Raw genomic sequence first — 14,827 nt, forward strand, 5'->3', positions numbered from 1 at the left:
CCTTAAGGTGAGAGAACTTTTGTTCTAATCCTTCTTTTCACAGCAGATTTTATCCAGATCTTATCCTATCACTGAACTAATCTTTATCACAACAGAGTCTTTGCATTTGGTATGGTGTTATGATTCCTTTGTGAAGTTAGTGGCATCTGTCAAAGATGATCTGGGGCAATCTTGCTTGGTTACTCTGTGATTTCCTGAATGCTGTATCCTGCACCCCTGTATCCTGTACCCCTGAGGGCTGGGGGATAAGAATAGGCCCTCAGTTTGGCTGTACTTGTCATAAGAGGCGACTAAACAGCCACCGGGTAGATGGGACTCATCAGCCTGGGAAGGCAGCTGTCCTATACTAATTTTCGACTCCTGCCGACTACGCCAATTTGTCCCATCCAAATATCTCAACTCCCTTCTAATGCCCGCTTTTTGGCTAATTAACACCCTCTTTATTTCTGGGTCAACCGCTGTGGTGTGCAAAGGAATGAACACAGAACTCCTTATCTATAACAACTACCCAAATTTATTGCTATGAACACAGACACTCCCTGCAAGTCCTCTTGTCCAGAGGCTTTCCCTCCCCAAAACTCCACTTAACTCAGTGGGTAAAGGTCTGAAGCCTCCAATTCAAGTCCAATCCGGTCTTCTGTGTCCTCCAGCAGAGTCCTGGCAGTCCCCTTCTCCTGTAGGTCTGGGTCAGGTAGCCCTCTGGTTCCCTCAAGGTCAGGTCTGGTTCCCTCCAGGTAAGGTAGCGTCTCCCTCTGTGTCAGGGTCCGGGTTTCCCTCTGGGTCAGCGTCCCGCTCTCCCGGCTCTCCCTCTGGGTCAGTGTCTGGCTTCTGGCTCCTTTGGTCCTTCTGAAGCTGCCTTTTATCCTTTGTGTCCCATTAAGTGCAAATGCAGCTTAGCTGTGAGCTACCTCCTTAGCTCATTCAAAGTCTCATCAAGGTCAAATGAAGCTCAGGTGTCCAACCAGGTCTCCATTGGCCTTGATTGATTACAGCTGTGGAGCCAGACCTGCCCTTCCCAGAGCTGTCAACCAGCTGTCAAAACATGGAATCGCTGTCAACACCACATCATCCACCTGATGATCTTCTGATCTTCCATTACAGCAGCCCATCTAAGAGAAGGAAAACTCTGATCCCAAACCTCCACTGCCTTGTGGCTACATCCAGTTATGGAAAAGGCTTCAGGAGTCAACCTCGAGGCAAAATCCGGAGCCTGAGTCCCTGAGGCAGTTCATGGCTGAACACAGTCATGTTCTGGCAACTCTTGCGATACCGCTGGAACCAACCATATTGGCCTCTGCCTTTCCACTGGACCATTTCAGCGACGTGGAGAGGGGGGATTTGCTGCATGGGTAACAGTCTATCCTCCATATCTACTTTACCCAGGCTTTGCGCACTGGAGAAGACACTCTGTTCCAGAACCACCATTCAGAGCGCAATAGCATAGTCTACTGAGACTGAAGTATGCCAACAAAAAGAATCCTGCAGGAGAGGAAGGGTTGGTCCAGAGACTTCCTTGCAGTAAGGGAACAGCTATTTTGCTGGAACAAGTTTGAGGAGAATAAGGGAGAGGTAAGAGAACAGGATTAGGACCTCAGTCATGACGGTGTTGCCAAGATTCCCCCCTCCATCTTCCATTCTGACCTCCACCTGCTCCCTTCCTGCCCTCAGACTCCCCATTTCTCCTACTTCCTGCCCACCACTCACCATCCCAACTGTGTTCCACTGTCATAAAGAGCAGCCTGGTCCTAGTTAAGAATGGGCTGTAAGTGTCAAAAAGAAGCAGAAGGAATTTATTTCCCTTGATGTGATTGGGTATTTCCCTTATTTGGACACCAAACTTTTTTTTCTCCCACTTACTGTTCTTTGAACCATTTACCCTCTACAGTTGTTTTAATTACATCCATCAATTGTGATGCATGTTTAATTGGATTTTAATAGGAGTGTAACTCCTTGTTTAGCAGCAAGTTTAACAGGAGTGTAATTTATTGTTGATAAGGAACGGCCCCGTTCCACCTACTAAATAAGTACTGGAGCTGCATTTAAAAACCATCACTAGAATAGCTTCCCTCTTAGAATACAAATAGCTCTAAAGTAGACAATCACACTGTATATGTGTGTAGAATGAGCAGGGAATGGAGAGATATTCAAGTATTTAGTATCACTACCCATTGCTTTTTTCTTCTGAAAAATATGAGCACACAGTATATTAGATATAGGGAATGCCCATTAGTAGTATTTATACTAGCATGGCTGTGTATGAAAAATGTAATATGCAAGACAGCTTCAGTGTATCATAATATATAACATTTTAAAAACTGGAACTTTATCAACGGGTAATTTAATAATCTAGATAAAGAATTGGTAATGTAAGAACTGCAGACTGTCTAGCTTATGAAAACTTAACCCCATCTTTGAATGGGCCACCAATCAGGCACTCACCACCACTTGGTGGCACAAGTGTCAGTTACAACAGAATGGACAGCGAACATTACATTGCTTACCAATGAGTGAGAAACATTGGTTCCTTTTCTACTGACTACAGCTCACCCTTTCACTCATCATCTTGTAGGATCAACATGCTTTTCATTGATGTGGACAGGATTGAACACTTGGAGTAGAATACAGAAATGTAAACATTTTAAATGAGACAGTTTCAATCTTAATAGTTTTAGAAAAGAGAAAACAAATAGTTACTGCATCGGTTTGCAGTGGCGTCACTAGGATTTGCATCAACTGGTGCAGGAGGCCTGCATGTCACCCCATGCAGTGGGTGGGGCAACAACCCAGGTGATGGGTGTGGTGATGTACCATCGCCCCGCCCCCACTGGTTTTTTGGCTGTACCTTTTGATAGAACACAGATATTTCAATGTGGTTTGCTTCATTGCATTCTGCATGAAATTATGCATTGATTGATATATAACATGATGGTATTATTCCTCCAAACTCTGATTTTAGTTATTTTGAAAACTTGTAGTCATATACACCCACCCCGTGTCAACTTACTAACACCTTATTGCAGCAGTTCTCAAACTTTTAGCACTGGGACCCACTTTTTAGAACGACAATCTGTCCAGTACCCATTGGAAGTGATGTCATGGCCAGAAGTGACATCATCAAGCAAATTAAAATAAATAATTATAAATAATTAAATTAAAATAAAAGAAATAATTAAATAAGGGGGAGCCAGTCCTGTTCCACCAAGTGAATTTTCTCTGTAGCCTTCCTGCAATAACACCCCCCCAAAAAAGTATCTGAGATTTCCAGCCCTACCCAGTGCCCAGTTTAAAGTTCTTCTGTTTCAAGCATATCAAGATAAAGACCCTCCTGGCTTTACAAGTGCAAAATAGAAAACATTCCCCTTACCAGTTCAAGCCTCTTTTTTGGTCCTATTTAGTGGGGGAGGGGGGAGTACCTTCTGGAGCATTTGTTGCACTCCAGTTCCATTGGATTGGGACCATTCTGGTGTTCTCACATTCCCCTTTGCCTGGCCTGATCACAACCCAAGGCACATCTGCCTACCCATGACTAAATGCGACTGTGAGGCTGTTTCACTTTCCATAGGCCTCAATACATAGGGCTCAAGTCCTCTCAGTCTGCCCTTTCCAATGAACTAAGGCAAGTTCACCTACTCGTGAGTAAATGCAGCCACGTGTCTTCATTTCACTTTCCACAGGGCTCAATACACTCACAGGTGGGAGGGAGGGACCTCCTTTTTGAGTGTTTTTTGGGGGCTGGATTCATTGCATAGGGACCATTCTGGTGCTGTTGGATTCCTCACAGCCTGCCCTTTCTGACGGACTATGGCAAGTTTGCCCATTCACGAGAAAGGTGTGATACGGCTCGGTTTCACTTTCCGTAGGGCTTCATGCATTTTTCTTTCTGGTTTTTTGGCCATAACTTTTGAAGGAAAGGAGCTATTTCACTCTGGTTTTTTGCATTTCATTCCGCTGGACATTCTGCATCCAAGGTGTAAGGCATGACAGGGTTGCTCCTAAAACCGCGATTTTAGCACATCATCCCCCCAGTGCAAGTCACCCCACCCTGTGCATCACCCGGTGCGGCTGGCACCCCCCGCACCCCCTAGCGACGCCACTGCCAGTTTGTCAGTTTCAGGACAACAACGCTAAACTGAAAATCATTCAGAAGCTCCAGAAGATGATCGCCTTAGCTGGGTAGGTGAGCTCTGTCATTTTAGTTTAGGATACTCCACACTTTCAAACCTAGTTTAAACTTGCCTTTTGGGCACTGAAAATGTATTTTGGATTCCTAAAATACATCTATTTCTTCCCATTACTTACAGGACAAGGAGGAACTGCATATCCCAGGAGGTTCAGATGCCCTGTATGCACCATGTCTGTCCAGGAGCACCCAAAGCCTTAGTAAATTTGATGGTCTCCATGATGGAAATCAGATACTTTGGGCTGATTTTTGAACCTCTAGAGGAATTCAAAAATGGGGATGGTGAGAAATCTTTAATCATGGAGATTTTAGAATACTCAGAGGCACCAAGATGAGAAAATGATATAGGAGTCTTCTAAGTCTTTTCCATTCCTGTAAAGACTGCATCCAGATTTATTTCAGAGAAGACATGGACATTGGGTAGCCTGGAATCTGTTCAGCAATGAACCCATGAGAACCAGATCCCCACAGCCACTACAAGGATCCAGTGCACTCTGGGAACTGTGAGAACAATACCCTAAAAACAGTTTGATACTTTTCTAACCATAGCTTGTGCTGCACCACCAATATGAAATCTACATTCATCAGCTCATTTAGTTTAGTGAACTTTGCCTGCTGATCTCTTTTAATCAGGATTTGGCATGCTGTTTTCAATACAAACAAAACAGTATTTCTGAATGGAATCAACAGTGATTCTTCAGTGCTTAAGCAATTATCATGGGCATCCTATTAGAAAATCCAGTAATACCCCTTACTTATTATAAAATTGTCTTGTTTTCTGCTTATAAGCTATTTTGTTAAACTGCTTAGAATTAAATTATACACTAACTAGTTATTAAAACGTGACCCCTTATAGCTAAGCAGAAAATTGTTCTCATGTTTTAGCTATAAACGTGCCAAATGAATTTTTAGAAACGGAGAGAAGTTGTAAACAACCTACAAATGAAGGCTGCAAGCCATATAACAGTCTACTCGCGGCATAGCAGCTCCTGAGTTATGAAAGGCATACAATAATGGCTGCAAACATATTTTTAAGGTTTGTGATACCTGAACTTCTGGCTGCCCAGATGCCACTAGTGGCCTAGGCCATCTAGCCACTGCTGGTACTTCTCTTTGCTAGCTTAGGAGTAGGGGACAATTTATGGAGTCAGCTTCTGCCCCTCAATTTTGCCTCAGAGCTCCTATTTCCTTGGGAGGAGAAGGGGTTCAGCTCTCTCCATCTTCTTCTCCTCCTCCTCCTCCTTCTTCAGCAGGCAGCATTATGAAGGTTTGCAGCACTCCGCCTGCCTCCGCTCCCCATCCCAGGCCTCTAAATTGGGCTTTTAAAGCCCCCTAGAGTAGTATTTCTCAACCTGTAGATCAGGACCCACTAGATGGGTCATGAGCCAATTTCAGGTGGGTCCTTATTCATTTCAATATTTTATTTTCAATATATAAGACGATGCTACCATGGGATGTGACTGCATTTGGGGAAATGTTACAGATCTGTACTTTTAACAAGCTACTATGTATATTTTTTCAACAACGATAGTCAATGGGACTTATTCCTGGGTAAGTGTGGGTAGGATTGCAGCCTAGGATTGTTAAAACTTTTCCTGCTTGATGACGTCACTTACGGTCATGACATCACTTCCGGTGGGTCCTGACAGATTCTCCTTCTAAAAAGTGGGTCCTGGTGCTAAAAGTTTGAGAACCACTGTTCTTAATCAGTCATTGCACATTCTGACCCCTTCCCTTTCTGAGCCACACCCTAGTTGAGACCTGCCTGAGTTACAGAGGGACCTCTCCACACCCCCTGCTCTTTCACCTCAGTAGCTCATCACACTCAACACAGAAGACTCCTTCCTCTCACAACAGCAACTTTGTCAGCTTGGCCTTCCAGTCTCCCCTCCAGAGGCACAACAGAGTTCTTCCTTAGCTCTTCAGGCACTGCAACTGCTCAACCACTGGACCACACCTCTTGCCTATTTGGCCTCCTGGGTGAAATATATTGACACTGCTCCCCTTTGTTCTTTTCCTTGCCTCCGAAAGCAGAACCCAAGATAAAACTCTTGCTTTGCATCCATGTTGGCTGGTCCTTTGGCTCTGTTTCCAGTCATTCTTACTAAGGTTTTCATTCTCCTGTTCACTCCTTTGACTAAGCCTTGTCTCCCCAGATCTTGTTGGTGTGATATCGATATCGCATGTTATTAGTCCCACGTTTGGTTGATTTGTGCATGTGTACAAATCACACATGTAAAAGACACAGTCTTTTGTGGACACCTTCAATAAGATGCAGAGCAACCACCATAAAGATTGCTACCTGTTGGGTCACCAGGCTGGTTTCATACAGAATACAAGCATATATGCTTCATACATTTTTCTCTACACAGAAAACACTTCAATGCAGGAAAATCCAATATAACTCAGGGTGCAATCCTAACCAACTTTCCAGCACTGACCAAGATTTTCATGTGGTAACTGCATACATGTGAGGAAGTGGCAATAAGACTTTGTCCTGAGAGGTAATATGTCTAGATGGCCATCAGTCTAGACAGCTCTGTGACAGGATTAAGCATGAACATCCCATGTTTGAACTGAAATTGAGTCAACCTTTTGTGTATGTCAAGCCTCAAGCCACTGTGAAACATCCATTCACAATCATGTATCTTTCATGCATTCACAATAATATCTTTCACGAAGGCTCAAAGGTATCTACAAAAGGTTGAACTTTGGCAAGCATCATCAGCTCAGAACTATTTGCAAAAGTTTGGAAAAGAAGTGCTCATAATGTTCAACCCATTGCAGACCCAGTCATGCTTCACACAGAGGTATTGGAAAGGGGGTGTTATGATGAAAATGGGAATGAAGAAGGACCAGATCAGTTCACTAGAGAACAGCCTGATAACCCAGGCTTGCACTTTGAGAGATTGCTCCAAGCTGTCCAGCATTCTTGACTGGTACTTCAAGACTCTGAGAAGCAGCATATAACCGGAGGGAGAGATGATTATCTTAGGGGCTTAGAGTTACTGGGTGAGGACTGAATCTAAGGAAGCTTGGAGGCAGGTTTCCAGGCTCCCACTCTAACTGGTTAAAAAGAGACCTATGAAAAAGGGAAGATGGAGAGCCTAAAGCAGGAGTCAGCAACCTTCTTCCGTATAAGGGCCAAACATCATGTCCATCAATAGGAAGAACACATGTGCATTCAATACATGTGCATTCAATACATATGCATGAAACTCTCCATTATGTATCAGAGCTAAGAAAAAGAGATGGGCGTAGTGTGAAGAGACGTATGCCCAAACAGAATGACACACAATGGAAGTTTCTGCCCTTGGTCTGCTTACACTGTAAGTCTTACAGAGCAATGGTGATCCTAGCTCCTGTGTCCTCTGGGAGTCGGACTGCAGAATGCTTCCCGCCCTGGTTGATTGCCCCCAACCAGGGGCATTTGGAGGGATGAAGAAGGCTGTGCACGACCTCCTCCAGTCCTCCAAAGGCCTTCTGAGGTTGCCAGAAGACCTTAAACATCACTTTCAAAATGTCACCCTTTGAGGTCTTCAAAGGGCTTTTAATGCCCACTTACTGTTTTTGGTAAAAACTGAAAGTGACAGTTGAAGGCCCTTAGAAAGACTTTTGAGGGCCAGGGAGGTTTCCCGGCCCTTCAAAAGGCCTTAAAAGAGCCTTAAACATCACTTTCGGTTTTTGCCAAAAACTGGATATTAAAGCCCTCTGGAGGCCTCAGAAGGCTCAGAAGGCCTCCAGAAGGCTGTGGAGACTGTGCGCTGCCCTTGTGGCCCTCCAAAGGAGCCTAAGAAGGTGGGTTGGTGGAGGCGGCAAGGAAGGTGGCAAGGAAGGTGCTGCCGTCCCTGCATGTATGGTGCCCAGGGCTTTTGAACCCCTTGCTCTGCCCTAGGTATGCCACTATTACAGAGATAGAATTTCAAATTTGAATTCTTTTTTGGGACCACCACAGGCCAGGTGGTTATATCTTTTTGGGACTACAGGCCAGATAAGTTTGGGTAGCAGGCCAGATCTGGCCCACAGGCTGTAGGTTGTCTATCCTTGGCCTAAAGATCAGATTGAGTTACAAACAGATCTGCATGCAAAGGAAACATATAATAGGGGCAAGGATACCCCTGGTAAACTCCAGATGAAGCGGGCAAACAAAGGGAGACTGTTGACTTCATGCCTGGCTGGTGAGCTTCCTGGGGGCATCTGACTGGTTATTGTTAGAAAGAGGACTGGGCTAGACATTATTTCTTGATTTAATTAAAATGTTTATATGCAAAAGAAGTCACAAAGCAGTTTACGTAGCAAAAGATGAAAAGACGGTTCCCTGTCCCAGAGGGCTCATACATCTAAAAAAAGACCCAAATGAGATACCTTCAAAGGGCCAGTGGAAAAGATCCTATGTTGGGGTGAACAGAGAGAGCTGATTTTCCCTTCGCTAAATATAAGTGAACCATCATTTAAAAGGTGCTTCTTAGCCCACTTACCAGAGGTCTCCTGCTTGGTCTGACCTAGCAAGGATCTTCTTGTGTTGTTGTATCCTTTCATGTGCAATAATGAAAGGAAAAAGTCACAGAGAGCTGGAAACCAAGGTTAAGGTACATGTCTTTAAAACGATAAGGATTTTGACTTACTTCTGGGGTCACCTTTAACTATTTCTCAAGGTCTGGACTGGATTGTATAAATTGAACTGTAAAAGGGCAGGGAGACAAGAGTCCAGCCTTACAGTGTGGGATAGGATTAAATGTCATTTTGAGTAGCATCCAATTCTTAATCTCTCATCAACAGTACAAAAAGCAAAATCTCTCATCAATGGTACAAAAAGCAAAGTAAATAATTAAAAAGAATAATTTATGAACACAATAATGAAAGTACAAGCAGAATACACTGTAACCAGATATTTGATTAAGGCCCCAATCCTATCTCCCACCATTAGCAACAATGCAGCCCAGTGGCTTTATCTAAGGTGTGGCAAGCCAGGCCATTTGCCCTGGGCATCACTGAAGGAGGGCACCAGGTGCAAACTTACCTGGTAAAACTTACCTGCCACCAGTGGCGGTGGCACAACCCCCTCTCTGTGGCTCTCTGGGTGGTTCCCAGCCTCTTCGTTGGGGAGGAGGGCACACTTGTTGCCTACAGGTGGGCTCACCCGCCCTCCTAAGGGTCCATTTAGCTCTGAAATGGAGCCCTTCTGGAGGGGGTGTAGGTGCAGGGACAACATGATGGCACAGAGGGGCATGTTGCTGCATCACTGTCTCACCCTGCTTCAGGTGCCAGTAGGCCCTGGGATGTAGCTGATGCAGCAGCACAGGTGGAATGTGCTCTGCATCCAATGGCAAGAGGGGGTGATCTGGAGGCCCACCAGAGTTAAGAAAAAAAAAAGAATACTTACTCTTCTTACCTCTGCATAGGCCTCGTGATGGGATATGGTACAGCAGACCTGGCATATGTCTGAGGAGAGAAAAGGGCCAGGGGTTGTTCAAAAAAGAGGGGAAAAGAGGTGCACAGTGCTGTGCACCTGCTCAGAGACACCATCTTTGTTTATTCTGACTGTAGGTCCATCCTTCTGAGCCACTGTTCTCCATGTGGTTTTGGTTTGGTGGATCTCAGGTTTCTAGTAAACAAAGTAAGCCTGAAGCCTACGTTCCCCCAGTCCATTCCATGTTTCAGTGGATTGTCAGGTTGGAGTCAGTTTGCACTCAGGCACTAGGGAGATAAAAGAGGTCGTAAGAAAAGAAATGAATGTATAGGCCACAGTTAGCTATAGCTCACTGCATGACTTCCAAGTTTCTAGGGCAATCATTGCAGGAAAGATGGCTTAAAATACTGTAAACAAACAAATGCTCATGGCATGGAACACGTTGGCCATGGCACCCCACCAGGGTGTCAACGTACTAACACCTTATTGCAGCAGTTCTCAAACTTTCAGCACTCGGACCCACTTTTTAGAATGAAAATCTGTCCAAGTCATTCTGTCTGCTGGCAGAATGGGCAGCAAAATGGCAGATGCATTTCAATGTAAGTAAGTGTAAAGTCATGCACATTGGGGAAAAATCAATAGGCTAATTGGTTCTGAGCTGTCTGTGACAGATCAGGAAAGAGATCTTGGGGTGGTGGTGGACAAGTCGATGAAAGTGTCGACCCAATGTGCGGTGGCAGTAAAGAAGGCCAATTCTATGCTTGGGATCATTAGAAAAGGTATTGAGAACAAAATGGCTAATATTATAATGCTGTTGTACAAATCGATGGTAAGGCCACACCTGGAGTATTGTGTCCAGTTCTGGTCGCCACATCTCAAAAAGGACATAGTGGAAATGGAAAAGGTGCAAAAGAGAGCGACTAAGATGATTACTGGGCTGGGGCACCTTCCTTATGAGGAAAGGCTACGGCGTTTGGACCTCTTCAGCCTAAAAAAGAGACGCCTGAGGGGGAACATGATTGAGACATACAAAATTATGCATGGGAAGGATAAAGTGGATAGAGAGATGCTCTTTACACTCTCACATAACACCAGAACCAGGGGACATCCACTAAAATTGAGTGTTGGGAGGGTTAGGACAGACAAAAGAAAATATTTCTTTACTCAGCGTGTGGTCAATCTGTGGAACTCCTTGCCACAGGATGTGGTGGCAGCATCTGGCCTGGATACCTTTAAAAGGGGATTGGACAAGTTTCTAAAGGAAAAATCCATTATGGGTTACAAGCCATGATGTGTATGTGCAACCTCCTGATTTTAGAAATGGGCTATGTCAGAATGCCAGATGCAAGGGAGGGCACCAGGATGCAGGTTTCTTGTTATCTGGTGTGCTCCCTGGGGCATTTGGTGGGCTGCTGTGAGATACAGGAAGCTGGACTAGATGGGCCTATGGCCTGATCCAGTGGGGCTGTTCTTATGTTTCTTAAGTCCCACCAGAAGTGATGTCATGGTGGAAGTGACATCATCAGGCAAATTAAAATAAATAAGTATAAATAATTAAAGTACAACAAATAATTAAATAAGCAGAAGCGAGCCGTGTTCCACCAAGTGAATTTCCTCTGTAGCCTGCCTACAATAACACCCCCCTCCAAAATCAGTAAGGTTTTCAGCCCTACCCAGGGCCCAGTTCAATTTAAGAACTTCTGTTTAAACGACATCACTGTCAGGATCCACCTAGCTTTGCAAGTCTCAAAAAAGTTCACCTTATCAGCTGAAGCCTCTGGTTTGACCCTTTTTAGTGGGGGGGGGGGGGCTACCTTCTGGAGCATTTGTTGAGCTCCAGTTCCATCAGATCAGTACCATTCTGGTGGCTTCACATCCCCATTTGCCAGGCCTGACCACCAGCCAAGGCATGTTTGCTTACTTGTGAGTAAACGCGACCATGAGGCTTAGTTTCGCTTTCCATATGGCTCAATACATTTGTCTGCTTGGAGGGAGGGACTACCTTCTCAGGTGTTTTGGGGGGCTGCATTCATTGAATCAGGACCATTCTGGTGCCGTTGGATTCCTCTCAGCCTGCGCTTTCAGACAGACTAAGGCAAGTTCACCTACTCAAGAGTAAACACACGATACAGCTCAGTTTTACTTTCTATAGGGCTCCTTGCATTTTTTGTTCTCCAGTTTTCTGGCCATAACTTTTGATAGAAAAGAGATATTTCACTCTGGTGAATTTCTCCTAACTCCATCTTAGTTGTTTACAACAATTCCACAAGTTCAGGCAGGATTTCGCCCTGGTGTGGGTGAGGCATGGTTACTCCTAATCAAGATCAAGTGAACTAAGGACTATTGAATGAGGAGAAGGCTGAATCACTGTGACGCATGTAGGTGTCACCATTCTCTGAAGTTTTGCAAATACGGCCTCCCCACCTTGGCATAATCCTGTTTGCAAGCAGATTTCTTCCTGAATAATAGCAGATGTCTTCCTGAGCCCTATACGGCTCAGGTTCAGGGTATCTGAGGGATCATCTCCTTCCATATAATCCAACCCGTCCTCTCAGGTCATCACAGGGGGCCTTTCTGACTGTGCTGCCGCTGGTGGAGGTGAGAGGGATGGCGGCAAGAAAGAGGGCCTTCTTGGTGGTGGCTCTCCATTTGTGGAACTCCCTCCCCCTGGAATTGAGAACAGCTCCCTCTTTAGAATCCTTTTGGCGGGGGCTTAAGACCTTTTTATTTAGGGAGGACTTTTATGCTGACACCAGGGGGCATGGCACTTTTTGAATGGATTTTAATTTGGGATCCAGGTTTTTATTGTGTTTTATAGTTTTTAATGTCTTTATACATGTATATTTTATGTTTTTAATATGTTTTTAATTGTGAGCCACCTTGAGTGTCCTCATTGGATAGAAAGGTGGGACATAAACAAACAAACAAACAAACCAAGCTTGACTGCCTAATGCCAGATTAGTTAGATCAGTGTTCTTCAACCTTGGGGTTGTAACCCCAATGTGATTGAGAAGCCTCAGTGGCAGGGTCACAGAATGAAATAGGTTGAAGACCACTAGACTAGAGCACCACCAGGTAAAGAGGGAGGCATCTGGTGTGCCCCTTCAGGTACCAGGAGATGGTGTCCCAGTCCAGCTCAGGATCTTAACAATTTGCTAAAATGACCTTCACTAGTTTAAGGCTTCATGGTAACTTTTTCTGCTAACTTTAATAAGAATATTTGGTTACAGTGAGCAGTGCTGGGAGGGTGCTATGGGATGGGGAGTGGGTGGCAACAGGGGTGGGTGGCTGGATTGATGGTGGGTTCCTAGTCTCATACATTATTTCTATATTTATTGGGGTCATGGCAAGGAAAAGGTTGAAGACCACTGAGTTAGGTGGTTTTTTCAAACCCCTTATTACCAGAATGCATCTCCCGCCTATGACTTAAGTATGGGTGTTGCACACACTTTGCCATAAGGCATGCCCACAGCACCCAGAGAGAAGGGGTTGCTAGCACTGGGCCAGCACCAGTCAGTGCTGAGCCTCAGCACTACATGAAGGGTCTGCCTGCGCTCCTGCAGTGCTGACCAGAGGTGAGTATGTTCGAGGGGGAGGTGGGGAGTGGGTGGAATGGGGTGGAGGAGGGCATGGCAGGGGAGAAGCCAAGGTGGAAGGGGTGGAACAGGCAGAGCTCTGCTCCACCATATCCTATCCTCCGTGTCAGATTGAAAAGCCTTGATACAGAAGCTCTAAAGTCTGCGCTGGCAAAATAGCCAGTACAGACTTGAGAAGCCCCACTGCAGGGCCTGAGGCTTTCCCGGGGGGGGGGGGGAATGAAAGTCCCCCTGAGGAGACCTCTGGCAGTCTTGATGGTACCGGAGGATGCAGTAGAAGCCATTTTGGCACCGCTGCACCTGGTGGAGCTGCCCGGGAAGGATTGGGATGTTACTTGTCCATTTCAGATAGGTTTTTTCCCCTGCCTGAAAAGCCTTTAGGCATGGTAGTTGCTCTCACCTCCAGAGGTATTGCTTCATCTGCCCACCAGTTGGGCAGCTGGACTCTTTCTCTCTGTCCTTCTCCTCTCATTTTACCTGTGCCTGTCCTGACAGACCAATTTTCAAATATCCTCTACCGAAAGCTTTTAATCACCTACAGTCATGAAAAAAAATATTAGGCAGCTAGTCTCATGAATGGAAATTGCCTTCCCCACCTTTTTCTCTACATCTTCTCAATAAAACTTAGTTCGTTTTGGAAAACCTGTATTGTGGTTATGGGTAGCCTATTTAGAGGCACTCTGTTCACTGTTCAGTCAGTGGTCGAACAGTAACCATTCATTGTGTCCCCCGTGCATTAGCTACTCTGGCCAATCATATACCCATTCAAGATTGAAATGCTTAAAAGCAGTATATTTAAGATCCGTTCTTATAGATACTATCAGCTTGTGGGACCCCGAGGAGCCTGGGTCCTTGACCACTTCCTGATGTGGCTGACTCCTAATCACAAGAAATCTGAAATATGGAAGGGAAACAGAGCAACTGCCTTATTTTCCTTTGTTAAACAATCCAAGACTTTGATTGAATGAAAAATAAATATCAATAAATATCAATGTAGGTCAGCCCCTTTGGTAGGAAGACTTGGGCATCCTGCTGTGAACCTCAGATTGTGGGCCCTGATAAAATTTCCTGGCAGTCTGAGCTTGCAAACCAAAGGTAAGGTTGCTGATTCGGTCTAAATACTGGGTTAATCTCTGAATCCCTGATATTTCAAACAAACCCTGAACCAAATTAATTTCATCTGCAATATATTTATAGAACTGATTGCGCTGATTGCCCCATTCATTTCTCCTGAAGGGGCAGCATTTACAACTATTAAAAGGGGATTAGTTTTGATTGTGTTCCATTTTAAATTTTAAAACAGCGTAGCAAATCTCTAGATGTAAACACCAGTACATATGGTCCTTTTACAGGCTTTTAAAGGGTGAAAAAGTATTATTTTAGCACATGGAGAATTTTCAGATCAAAAATACAAAGCTGTGTGATAATTTTACTACACACAATGCCATTAAAACTTATAGAAAAATCTCCAGAGACTGCTTTGAAAATCCACAGCATTTCACTTAGCAAAATGACATTATGATGAAATGCCAGTTTTATTTCATTATTACTGCAGTGATAATTGCCCAGAACTTGTGCAAAGACAAGAAATCTTGTCTACAGGCTTCAGGAATTTGACTTATAGAATAGGATTGCCAACCA

The sequence above is a fragment of the Tiliqua scincoides genome, chromosome 2, assembly GCF_035046505.1.
Source record: "Tiliqua scincoides isolate rTilSci1 chromosome 2, rTilSci1.hap2, whole genome shotgun sequence".
Taxonomy (NCBI): domain Eukaryota; kingdom Metazoa; phylum Chordata; class Lepidosauria; order Squamata; family Scincidae; genus Tiliqua; species Tiliqua scincoides.